The 12849-nt window shown below is 45.6% G+C and overlaps 1 protein-coding gene across 1 annotated transcript in view; it reads right to left on the reverse strand.

Annotated features, from left to right (window-relative positions):
- CLIC4 (chloride intracellular channel 4) overlaps positions 1-12849 on the reverse strand; it is a 109661-nt gene that overhangs the window by 26008 nt on the left and 70804 nt on the right. The gene's annotated exons all lie outside the window — the stretch shown is intronic.

Below are 12849 nucleotides of genomic sequence, written 5' to 3' on the forward strand. Positions count from 1 at the left end.
CGATACACTCCTAACCCACATTCCTTTCCAGTTAAGTGTATACTTTTAGCAAGTAGTTCCCACTTTGGTCAATATTCTCAACTGAAGTAAAGAGTGAGAGAGAGTGAGAGTGAGAGTGAGATAGATATAGAGAGAGAGAGAGATATAGATATAGAGAGACACGCTGTGTGGAAACGTGCATTGCTGGAAGGTGTACCTGCTGGGTGAGCTTAAACCACTAAAAACTGTAGCTCTGTTTTGAGCCATGAAACTCTAAGCCTGTGTGCACATCCGTATGATACGACAAGTCTGTCTGGTCTTATGTGGGTTTTTTTCTGTTTTGCTGAATAAAAGCCACTTATTTTACTGGACTGCCTCTGAGCCAGCTCTTCACCCCCTCCCCCCCCCCCATACCCTACACGACATCCCGTCACTGAAAAGTTGGATGCATAAAATTGTGGCAGTTCACCTCATGGGGGACATTACTCATACCAATAAGAATACCTCACAAAAAAACCTTTTGACTTGGTCTTGTTGGAAGGAATTTACCTCCACTACATTCTACAAAGATCTTTTAGCACAATCCCACTGAGCAGCGCAAGCTAAGCCTCTACATGTTACCCCGCAGGCCACCGTTCCCTCACCCCCTCTCTTCCCTCGACTCCTCTTCTTCTCTTTCCCCCCTTTACACTCTCTTGCCTCTTCCTGTTCTTTAACCACTACAATACAGGGCACTTTCACCCCCTTCCTTCCCAGCCCAATTTTCAGCTTTCATCGCTCTAGCGCTTTCAGTGACAATTGCGCGGTCATGCTACACTGTACCCAAATGAAATTGTTATCATTTTGTTCGCACAAATAGAGCTTTATTTTGGTGTTATTTATTCACGACTCCGTTTTTTTTTTGGCGATATAAGCGCAAAAATAGCGGAAATTTGGAAAAAAAACAATATTTTCTTTTTTCTATTTGAAAAAAAATCCAATAAAATCAAATTTTGTCATAAATTTAAGCCAAAATGTATTCTGCTACAGGTTTTTGGTAAAAAAAAATCCGTTAAGTGTATAATAATTGGTTTGTGTGATCACGGACATATGTACGCAAATGATCATGTACATATGTGTGCAGGTGATCACGTACATATGTGTGCAGATAATCATTGGGACATGTGATTTTAGTGGGACATATGTGGGGGACATGTTTTTATTATTAGGGACATGTGTTTTTATTATTTGGGGACATGTATGTTTTGGGGACATATGTGGGGACTGTGTTTGTACTGTGTGGTGTGTTGTGTGTTTACACTACACTGATGATCAGTGAGTAAAAAGCTGTAAAAAGCAGCCCATACTCACTGATCATCAGCCGGCTGCAGTGTTCTGCTCTCCTCTCCTCAGCGGTGACTTCCGTGTGAGGAGAGGAGAGCCGATCGCCTAGCAACCGGCTGTTTGTTTACATCACATGACGGCCGTGATTGGACACGGCCGTCATGTGATCAGGAGAGCCAATCACAGAGCCCTCCTGCCGATCTGAGATGTGCCATGTCCGGGTGACACGAGCACATCGGGATCGCGCCGCTGCGCGAGCGCGATCCCACTACTCCTGAAGGACGTTCCTGAACGGCCTATCAGGAGTAGACGGCTCCCACCCGGCCGTATATATGCATTGGCCGGGTGGGAAGTGGTTAATTACATTGCTCAGTTTCTGTGATAGACAACATGATACCCGGTCCTTGAATCAGTGCTGTGCACTTTGCTCATACTCTCTAGAATGTTTGTTTCACTGGCACTTCCGTTATTGCTTTACTGTATTGGCTCCAAGATGCTCTGATGCCAATTGATAATCCTGTTCCCTGGTTTGTGGGATTGGGCGTTGTATGTGGATTTTACAGTATGTGTTTGTTGTTCATCTCTAATAAACATATTAAACCACAAAAAACAACATATAGCCAAGTATTAATTTTGCACAATTTTTTTTTTTATTGTGCATTAAAAAAACAAAACAAAAAAATAAAAATAAATAAAAACTTAGGACATACTAACTGCCAATAGAACTTAACCAAAAAGTGCATTCTATGCATCCAAAAACATAGAAAATATAACAAATCATTATTCAACCAAAAAAATTAAAACTAAAAGCCTCATGCATGTGTCCATGCCAAGAGTTGATGAAAGCAGGGGTCAGTCATCCGGATAATTCTTCTGGAGATCCTGCAGTAAAGGCATATGACATAATTGGCCACGATTAATAAAGCCAATTTTTGGTCCAAGAAATCCTCCTCCTGTTCCTGGACTGGACTTGGGTTAAAGCAATAACTCCAAGGCCAATAATAAACAACATGTTATCTCCTCCGATTCCACAACATGGCTGGTTGATGAACGGCCGTTCAGAAAAACTGAAAAGCGCAAATCAACACTCAAACTTCTACTAACACGAAATTAGCAGTAGGAGCCCAAAGGGTGGCGCCTGACAATTGAACTTCCTCTTTAAATCGTCTCGTAGTAAAATCACTACATTCGTGTTTGTTGGCCAACAATTGTGTACCGTTTGTATGCAAAACAAAAGCCAGGCACACACCCTTCGGACAAAAGTCTGACGCATTGTCTGCCGAAAATCTGATCATGTGTACAAGGCTTAAGACTACAGATATCACAAATAGACAGGTAATTTAAAGCATCTAAATGCAAAAACAAAACAATGTACTACAGCAGGGGTGCTCAACCTGTGCCCCTCAGAGCTCTTTGATGTGGCCCTCAACCTCAAACCAAAGTGCACTTGTATTTTAAGCTACGAGTTCCATGCCCTTTCTAAAAAACGCACCAAAACTTTTGAAAGCAGGAGTTTTGGTGCGCTTTCAGAAAGTGTACCACACCTGCAAGTTTATGGCAAAGCGCAGTTAACCTCGCTAGAAAGTCGCATGTGAATTGCACTGCACCCACAGTGCAGGTAAAACACAATGCATCAGTGTGAAAGCAGCCCTATAGGGGGGCTCAGGACAGTAAGAGCTCATTTACATTTGGCTGTAAAACCCCATATGGTTGAGATGTGTTTTTACCACAGCCCCCCCCCCCCCCAAACACTGGTGTAGCATAAGGGGTCACATTGGTGACTCTGCCCCATGCTCCAGCAGGCCTTGTGGCCTCCCTGTCACATTCTGTTTTGCACTTAGACAGGAGGGGCTGTGGGGGTGGCACATACAGGAACCGACCCTTGCCATTTTCCTCCTGCAACCGCTTAAAGCTGGCTTCTCCTCCTTACCCTCCTGCCAGCCTTCAGCGACTGAAGGAGGGAAATGTCCATTATGCCATTTAAAATAAAAAATAAAAAAAATAAACCATTTAATTTCATTGTGACCTGTGACAGTTAAGTCATATGTTAAGTGGCCCTCGCTCTTAAAAAGCTTGAGTACCCCTGTACTACAGTTTAGAAGTCCTTAGATGAGGTGGCTGCATTCGTTTTTTTTTTACCCTTTATTTTCACCTGGCAATCCTGCAAATAACACCTCCAATCTCTTTGTGGCTAGTGCTCATTTTTCCATTGTGTCTATGGAGGCAGCCGTGGTTGTCATACGGGCTAGATCAGGGCTCAAAATTTCAAGTCCTGAGCTACTAGCCAGGCCTTAAAGTGGTTGTATACTCTTTTTTCACTTTTACCTACAGGAAAGCCTATAATAAGGCTTACCTGTAGGTAAAAAAAAAAAAAATATCTCCTAAACTTGTACGGTTTAGGAGATATTCCCCTTGGTATGCGCCACTGACTGCAGCGGCGCATGCGCACAAGGGGGATTCTCGGCTGAAAATCCGGCAGTGGCCGACCGGGATGAAATCTCCTGCGCGCATGCTTGGGAGTGACGATATCGCGGCTCCGGCCACTCACAGCGCCGGAGCCGCAATACCCGGAAGAAACGCAGAGGGAGCATGTCAGCTCCCTCGGCGTGGATCGGGCCAGATGTCGGGGCCTCGTTCTAAGGTAAGTATTTCATAATGAGTAGTATGTACTAGCCCCATACTCATTCATATAGGGTGGGGGCCGGGATCTGGGGGCCCCTTTATTGAAGGGGGCTCCCAGATTCCGATAAGCCCCCCACCCACAGACCCCGACAACCAATAGCCAGGGTTGTCGGGAAGAGGCCCTTGTCCTCATCAATATGGAGACAAGGTGCTTTGGGGTGGGGGGGCCACAGGGCACCCCTCTTCCCCATAGCACCCACCCCCCATGTTGAGGGCATGCGTTCTGCTTTGGTTTCCTGACCGGCTGGGCTGCGTGCTCGGATAAGGGTCTGGTATGGATTTTGGTGGGACCCCAATGCGTAGGGGGGGTTCCCCTGAAAATCCATTCGACTTAAGATCCAAAGTCGCCTGGCCTGGGGCGCCTTGAAGTCGTGTTGCAAGTCACCCCAAGTCGCGCTGCTATTCATACTCAAGTCGTGTCCAAGTTGCCTCCAAAAGTCGTGCTGGAAGTCGGGTTGCCCATGTGTGAACCGGCTCTTAGACCCAGTCCGCCACTGCTCCACACTTGTGCCAAATGCGAGCAGGCGAGTGCAAATTTTGATGGCTGGGCTAGCCTTCAAACATGTCTGCTTTGTTCATCTACATTACATGTTGAAATGATGGGATTAGTAAACAACATCTTTTAAGCTCATAGGATGTAACAAGGACACTGCATTTCTGCCATGTTTGCCGCCATCACATTTAACCCTGGTTCACATTGGTACGATTTGACAAGTCAAATGGGCAGTAATTTCCCTGTCCTAAATTGATTTCAAAAAGTACTTTTTGCAATTACGGGCTGCAATTTACACATGTGTAGAAACTTGCACAGATGTCTTTGAGATTGAAGCTGAAGAAGTCGGGACAGATATGCAGGAGTGAAATTGTGCGAGCTCAGCTGAACCCGCAGGGCTTCCTTCACGCAGATCAATGTAAACCTGGGTTGAAGGATGGATAAGCTGCAATAGCACAACTCCAGCTATTTTTTGCTTTATCTTTGTTATTTATTTTTATCTTTAATTTACATAAACACTCACTCCGCTAAGGAATTCTGAAATGTACAGGGGACAACCACAATCTCAGCTTCCTGCTGCATTGGAAAGGTGTCTATGCATGACACAGGTTCCAGCATTGTGCCCACTATTACCCCTCACTCTGCTGTACCATTTACAAAGCACAGCGATGGGGCAGCTGTTCTTTGTGAAAGGCACAGCAGTCGGGGGAACATCAGGACAGGTGCTGTTCAGACACTATTTCAATGGAGCGGGTTGCAGAGATGCATCTTGAAGGCAGGAGTTTATCTATGCTCTTCCTACATGTCAGAACTAAAGGTGATCTCTGTAAAATATATTGTTTGCAAATCTGTAGGCATCAGAAACACATAAAAATAGCCATCTGATACAAGACCCCTTCAGCCTGCCTGTGGTTTCAGATTCCTGGCAGAGCACTTACGGAAACCAAGATAGAAATAGAGAAAATTAAGTCCTGCTAGATGACTTCAGGCTAACCCCTTTTGCAGGTATAGCTATGTAAAACGTTAAAAATAAGTGCCTATGTTGTTTAACCACTACAGATCGGCGCTATTGCCAAATGACGGCATCAGCGCGGACCTACATTTCCGGGACTACGTCTATTGACGTCGTCCCGGATACGAGCGGCCTGCGCGCTCTGTGATCGGCGAGTCCGTGAGACTCGCCTGATCACCGATCCGTGCAAGGGGTTGATCCCGACCCCTTATCACGTGATCAGCTGTCAGCCAATGACAGCTGATCATGTGATAGAACGGAGCCGGTAACCGGCTATTATTCCTCCTCGCGCTGACAGCGCGAGGAGAAAAAAAAAAGCCGATCACCGGCGGCCGTGATCGGGACATCAGTCCCGATCACGGCCATCAATACAAGGGACCACCTGCCACCTGCCAGTGCCCACCTGCCTCCCGCAGTGCCATCCTGAAGTAAAATAAAACGCAAAAGTAAGTGCCCCCCGTCAGTGCCCATAGTGCCCACAGTGCCACCCACAGTGCCACCCAATCTGCCTCAAAGGTGCTGCACCCCAGTGCCGCCCATCAGTGCCCAGCAGTGCCGCCCATCAGTGCCCAGCAGTGCCACCTATCAGTGCCACCTATCAGTGCCCATCAGTCCCATCTATCTGTGGTACCTATCAGTGCCCATCCGTGCCACCCATCCGTGCCATCTTATGTGCCCATCTTTGCCCATCAGTGCCGCCTTATCTGTGCCTATTAGTGCCGCCTTAACTATGCCTATCAGTGCCCACCAGTGCAGCCCATCAGTGCCCACCAGTGCAGCCCATCAGTGCCCACCAATGCAGCCCATCAGTGCCCACCAATGCAGCCCATCAGTGCCCACCAATGCAGCCCATCAGTGCCCACCAATGCAGCCCATCAGTGCCCACCAATGCAGCCCATCAGTGCCCACCAATGCAGCCATCAGTGCCCACCAATGCAGCCATCAGTGCCCACCAATGCAGCCATCAGTGCCCACCAATGCAGCCATCAGTGCCCACCAATGCAGCCATCAGTGCCCACCAATGCAGCCATCAGTGCCCACCAATGCAGCCATCAGTGCCCACCAATGCAGCCATCAGTGCCGCCTAATCAGCGCACTTCAATGAAGGAGAAAAATGACCCGTTTGCAAAATTTTATAACAAACTATTAAAACATGATTTATTTATTTTTTATTTTTTTGCATCTTTTTTTGTTTGTTTAGCAAAAAATAAAACTCCGAGCTGTAACTAAATACCACCAAAAGAAAGCTCTATTTGTGGGAAAAAAATGATAAAAATTTCATTTGGGTACAGTGTTGTATGCCCGCGCAATTGTCATTCAAAGTGCATCAGCGCTGAAAGCTGAAAATTGGTCTGGGACTGAGGGGGGTTTAAGTGCCCAGTAAGCAAGTGGTTAAAGTCTCATCCTGCTCTGCACACTCAGTTGCTCTCTATTTTTTAGGCACTGCCGAATTTGTAGAGGCCGATCTGCTGACAGCCTTAAGGCTGGGTTCACACTGCTGCGGGGGGAGATCCGGATGTGATTCGCACCGCAAATCACATCCGATCTCCGTAGCGATGCGAGTTCAGCCATACAGATAGTATGGCTGAATTCGCATCGGTCCCGCAGCAAACTCGCACGGGACCCTTTTTTTGGTCCGCAACAGAATCAGATCGCATGGGGGTTCACACCATGCGATCCGATTCCTGTGCGAGTCGGCAGATCGCACTGCGATTTGCGGACGGATCTGGGGGTGTCATTAACATATCATTGACACTCCCAGCCGTCCGCATAGGGCAGTGTGAACTGCCGGCGGGAGTAATGCGATGCGGGAAAATGCCGCGGATTCGCGGCGTTCCTGCATCGCAGCGGTGTGAACCCGGCCTAAAGCAGAATTAAACCCTCCATACTTTACAGCCAAGGAAGCCACTTCTGTTCGATTAGCAACTGGCATGGTGCTGCACATGTGATCAATTATAACACCAACCAATTGATGGTTTGACGGTTTGGTTGAGGACACAAGTGTGATGGTTAGCAATCCCGGAATTCCAGGAATGTAATTCTTTTAAACCATTACAGTGGTTGTAAACCCTTACAACACTATTTTTTTAAGGCTTACCTGTAGTTACCCTGGTTATCGCCTGAACCTCAACGGTTTAGGAGATATCCCCTGTATTTGCATTTTTATTTCCGAGATAAAATGGCTCCAGTAGGGCCCACTGACTCCCGCCACTCAGAGGCTCCCATTCCCCTGCTGCTGCACACGCTGGACACCAGCCCTTGGAAGATAGAGCTTCTCCGGTCCTTAAGCAATGGGTCTCCTCCGGATGGTGGAAACACCAAGACTGACCAGGGACTGCCTTAAAAAGCATTGGCAATGTATTTCCTGTGTAGGAGCTCCATCTCTCAAGGGCTGACCTGGAGGGCTACTGGGGGAAAATTTTAAGTTGTATAATTCTGTCTTTAGATGATATGACAGATTTTTTTTATAAGTGTCACTAAACTCAGACCAATCCGATTGCATTAGAGGTATATTCATGGAAGTCTATTTCACCGGGCAGCATTAAATCTACAGTTGGAGTCTGTTATAAAAGTCAGAATAGCAAGTTGAAATTTGTTTAGTAGGGTCTGGTCGTCTCAATATTTTCTCCAAGGGTGTTACTTGGCTAGGAGTGTCTAGGAATCTAAATTATGCCTGTACAGTATGGTGAAGTTGGTAGAACAAGTAATTGTTGGGGAAGTCAAAGTCTATTCACAGTTGGTAGAAGGGCTTAAAGCCTAGTTGGGTATATAGGCACTTTACTCCTTTAAAGTACCACTGTTGCAGGTTGGGCAGGGAATACAATTCTTGAAGGGTGGGCTTAAACCACAGGGAGTTATTAGGGGAATACGACCAAGATTCCGTGGAGATTCGAGCAACTTGTTTGGAACAGGGAAAGTAAGATACTTATAACTGACATATCTCTCCCCCCCCCCGACAGGCTGGCACACAACCCCTGTAGATGTTTTGAAGGGTTTCTAAGGAGGAGACAATAGTCAACAGACATTAGCAGAAACAGGGTGCAGACAATCATTGATATGGACCAATTGAGAAGCTAAATAGTATAGGTAGAAATTCGGGAACGCCAGCCATGCTAAGCGAGTCGGAAGTCTTAGGGTCTCGAGCACTACTCTACGGGGTGAGCTTGCCATAGAAACGCTGTACAAATAGTGTCAATTTGTTTAAAAATTTACTTTGATATTTTGCAAGAAGAATTTGCCGGCACATATAGCAATTTAGGGAGATGATTTTAATAATGTTGGCCCTCCCCCATTAAATCTAGGGGTAAATCCATCCATTGCGTGGTTTGAAGCTGCAGTTGGGATAGCAAAGGACATAGGTTATTAGCAATAGATAGTGATAAAAGGTAGTTGAACTGTGATGCCTAAAAACCTAAAGGAAGGGAAAACCTGCAGTCTGGAGTCCGGGTGGTCCAAAGGAAATAAAATAGATTTTTCCCAGTTTACCCGAGAGCTAGAGTAGTGGCCGAATGTACTGATTTCATACAGCAGGGAGTGCAGACAGTCACGATGGTCAGCTAAGTATACCAGGGTAGCATCTGCATAGAGCACTCCTCCATGGTTCCAATAGGGAGACCTCCAATTGAGGAAGTACGCAAATGTATGGCAAGGGGTTCTATTACTAGGTCGAATAAAAGGCGCGACGGGGCATCCCTGCTGTGTACCTAGATATATCAGAAAGGTGTCAGTAACATGGGAGTTTACTTGGATATGCGCTACGGGGGGGCGGTATAGAGGAGTTTTCTCCATGTTAACATACGGCCTGAACATACTTGAAAAAGGTAGGGCCATTCAACACTGTCAAAGGCTTTACAGGTGACTAGAGAAGCAATAGCGTGGGTGGGATTGCAGTCATGGGGGTATTGCAGATTATGAAACAACCAGCGAATGTTCATTCCAATAGAGCGACCAGGTATAAATCCACCCTGATCACTCTTTACTAGCCTCGCAACTACCTTATTGAGACAATTTGCCAAAATGCTAGGAGCTTTACATGCATATTCATGAGAGATTGGCCGATAAGAGTCACATTTATGGGGGTCCTTTATGAGGTTTTAGTAAACCAAGAATCAGCGTCGCCAGCATAGAGGGCAAGAGGATCCTGGCTTCCATAGCTTTATTAAACGTATGAAGAAAAGGACACAACAAATTGTGAAATTGGGCGTACCATTCAGAATCAATGTCAGTGTGTTTGGTACACATAGCAGATTCTAGCAGCAGCACAGTTTGTTTTTTATTTGCACTTGATTTCACGTTTAGGGATTATAAAAATGTGTGCACAGGGGTATTTCTGCTCATTAATCTAATGAAGGCCATGAAAAAAAAAAATTCTCCATTCTCTAAAACCGTACAGGGTTTATCCTATGTGGTTGGTGCATGCAAATAATTCTAAGCAAGGTTTCATAATTAGGCTATTTAGAACATCCAGAATTTTAAGGACTGGATGCATGCTAGTATGGGGAAATACCCAAGCAAAACTGAAAATCATGTGCTTTTCATGCACACATTTGCGATAGGATTTAATAAATGTTTAAGCCAGAAAAAAAAAAAAAAAAAAAGCTAGAAAATAAATCCTTAGAACTTAAGAGGAACTACAATTGCTTTATAATGGCTTTTCTAATGGATTTTAATTTAGTGTACAAAATGATCTTTTATTTTTCTGTATACCACTCTATACCAACTTCAAAAGTTCAAGACTGGCAGGCACTGTGTTCAATTTAAATGATATTCTAACTTTAAATTTAAATAACCGGAAGGGAGTCTCTCGTATCCATCTGGCTAGTTATACTCAGATCTTCTCCAGGTTATTCCAGTGTAATAATCTGTACTTTTGATATGAAGTGTACAGTTTAAAAAAATCTTTAATGATCATAGTCCAATCCAGAGGGGCAAGGCCTTTGGCCAGAAGATACCCAAAATAGTCCCAACATCTTAATTACTTGTTTTTGGAGAGTAATCAGTTTTATTGATTTTTGTGTATATGGCAAATTGCAGACCATGCATAAACATAATTATAATTATAAAGAGCACTGGTAGTCTCAGAATTGTGTGATACTAAGGGGTTGATTTACAACTGGAGTTCAAAATCTGGTGCAGCTCTGCATAGAAACCAATCAGCAAATTTTGCACTCTTCACTTTTAGTAAATGAACCCCTAAAGGTCACTCAGAATATATTACTGAATGCCAGTAAGAATTTCCCAGAAACCCTTGTGTGGAGAGCTGCAGAAAACAAGTGCCCATGTGTGAGTTGTCTTTAACAGAAGCATTATGAATTTGCATGAACTGTATTAATACACTCTCTGTTCCAATAGATTTTCAGTTAAACACTTATAAAGGTTTCCTGTTTTTACTTGGCTATATTTAGCTTTTATATTTTCTTTAACATAGATGTAACTTATGTAGAATTTAATGCGGTTTTCCATGGAAGTGTAGAAATGAATGTGCCTTATGGATACACACGGTATACACACACACACACAAAACAGCATATTGTTGGAGAGATTCTGGATGCTAACAGCAACTTTCATTGTTGCCAGTTTTCCCTGCACTGGTTGCCTTCTTTCTAAGCTTTTCAGTAATTCACTGTTTTCCAACCTGTCCTCAAATTCTAAGAATAGTGCAAGTTCTGGGGGTTAAAAACAATTTACATGTACTATATACAGCGGTTCAACAATGTGGTAACCATAAGGCATAAAATTAGGGTCGGACTTGAGGACAAGCATGAAACACTGACATCTGCCTGTCCTTAAAGAGGAAGTAAACCCTGATGGGTTTACTTCCTCTTTTTTTCCCTGCAAAGGTAAAGCATAATGGACTACTATGCATCGCATAGTAGCTCATTATGTGTCACTTACCTGGCACAGGAGCCAGCGAAGTCGCGCTGTCCCCTGTAGTCCGCCACATCCATCTTGCTGGTGGCGTCTCGCAGCTCCGACGAATCACAGCGGCGAAGCACGGGAGTCGCGTCTCGCAGCTCCACCGCTGCCATTCGGCGAAGCCGCGATGACGTCACTCCCGCGCATGCGCACGGGAGTCGACAAATTAGGCAAATCCATTCTTGGACTTGCCGCATTTAGTGCGCCTGCGCGCAGCTCCGACGAATCACAGCGGCGAAGCACGGGAGTCGCGTCTCGCAGCTCCACCGCTGCCATTCGGCAGTCCAAGAATGGATTTGCCTAATTTGTCGACTCCCGTGCGCATGCGCGGGAGTGACGTCATCGCGGCTTCGCCGAATGGCAGCGGTGGAGCTGCGAGACGCGACTCCCGTGCTTCGCCGCTGTGATTCGTCGGAGCTGCGCGCAGGCGCACTAAATGCGGCAAGTCCAAGAATGGATTTGCCTAATTTGTCGACTCCCGTGCGCATGCGCGGGAGTGACGTCATCGCGGCTTCGCCGAATGGCAGCGCATGCGCCGTAGACAGCGGTGCCCATTTTCGGGCAAATATCTCCTAAACCATATAGGTTTAGGAGATATTGCTTGGACCTACAGGTAAGCCTTAATCTAGGCTTACCTGTAGGTCAAAGTGGTTTGAAAGGGTTTACTTCCTCTTTAAGGCTCCATGCACACTAGTGTTTTTTTTTATGCTACAAAAACACTGGAAAAAGACGTTAGATAAAAAACGCTGGTAAAAGCGGTTTACCAGCGTTGGAGCGGTTTTGCAGTAAACAAACAAAAAGCTAAAAAACACCACACACTAGTAGTAGCTTTTTTATGCTCCTAAATGCTGAAGCTCAGAAAACGATAAATAGCCAAATATTATAAAATTTGGTAAATACGTTTTCTCTTTCACTTATGGGCACCGATGAGGCTGCACTGACAGGCACTGATAAGGTGGCACTGATGGGTATTGAAAGGCTGCATTGATAAGGAGGCACTGGCAGGCATTTATGATGGGCACCCCTTGGGGGGGCTGCGTTGATAATCAGTGCAGACCCCCCCGTGTTAGGAGAGCAGCTGATCGGCTCTCCTCTGTCAGAGGCTCTTTACAGAGATTGGTGTTGCGGTGTGTCAGACTGACACACTGCACCACTGATCGCCCCCACAGGCGTGTGCCGGCTCGTTATCCTGAAAGACATCATATGATAACATGTAATACTTACCTGCTCTGGTTTTGCACAGAGCAGCCCTGAACCTCTTCTTTCCAGTCCCCCACCAGTGCTCCTTGCTCCTCCCTCTTGACCAGTGACCCCCAAATAGTAAGCTGCTTGATATAGAGGCTCTGGTGTGCGCTTGCGCCGAGCACCACTATGTATCCATAAGGCATTCACATACTAGCTGGGAGTGACAGCAGTGAGCCAATGGCTCCTGCTGCTATGTCTT

The sequence above is a fragment of the Lithobates pipiens genome, unplaced genomic scaffold, assembly GCF_037356315.1.
Source record: "Lithobates pipiens isolate NorthernLeopardFrog02 unplaced genomic scaffold, aLitPip1_a1.2 Scaffold_16, whole genome shotgun sequence".
Taxonomy (NCBI): domain Eukaryota; kingdom Metazoa; phylum Chordata; class Amphibia; order Anura; family Ranidae; genus Lithobates; species Lithobates pipiens.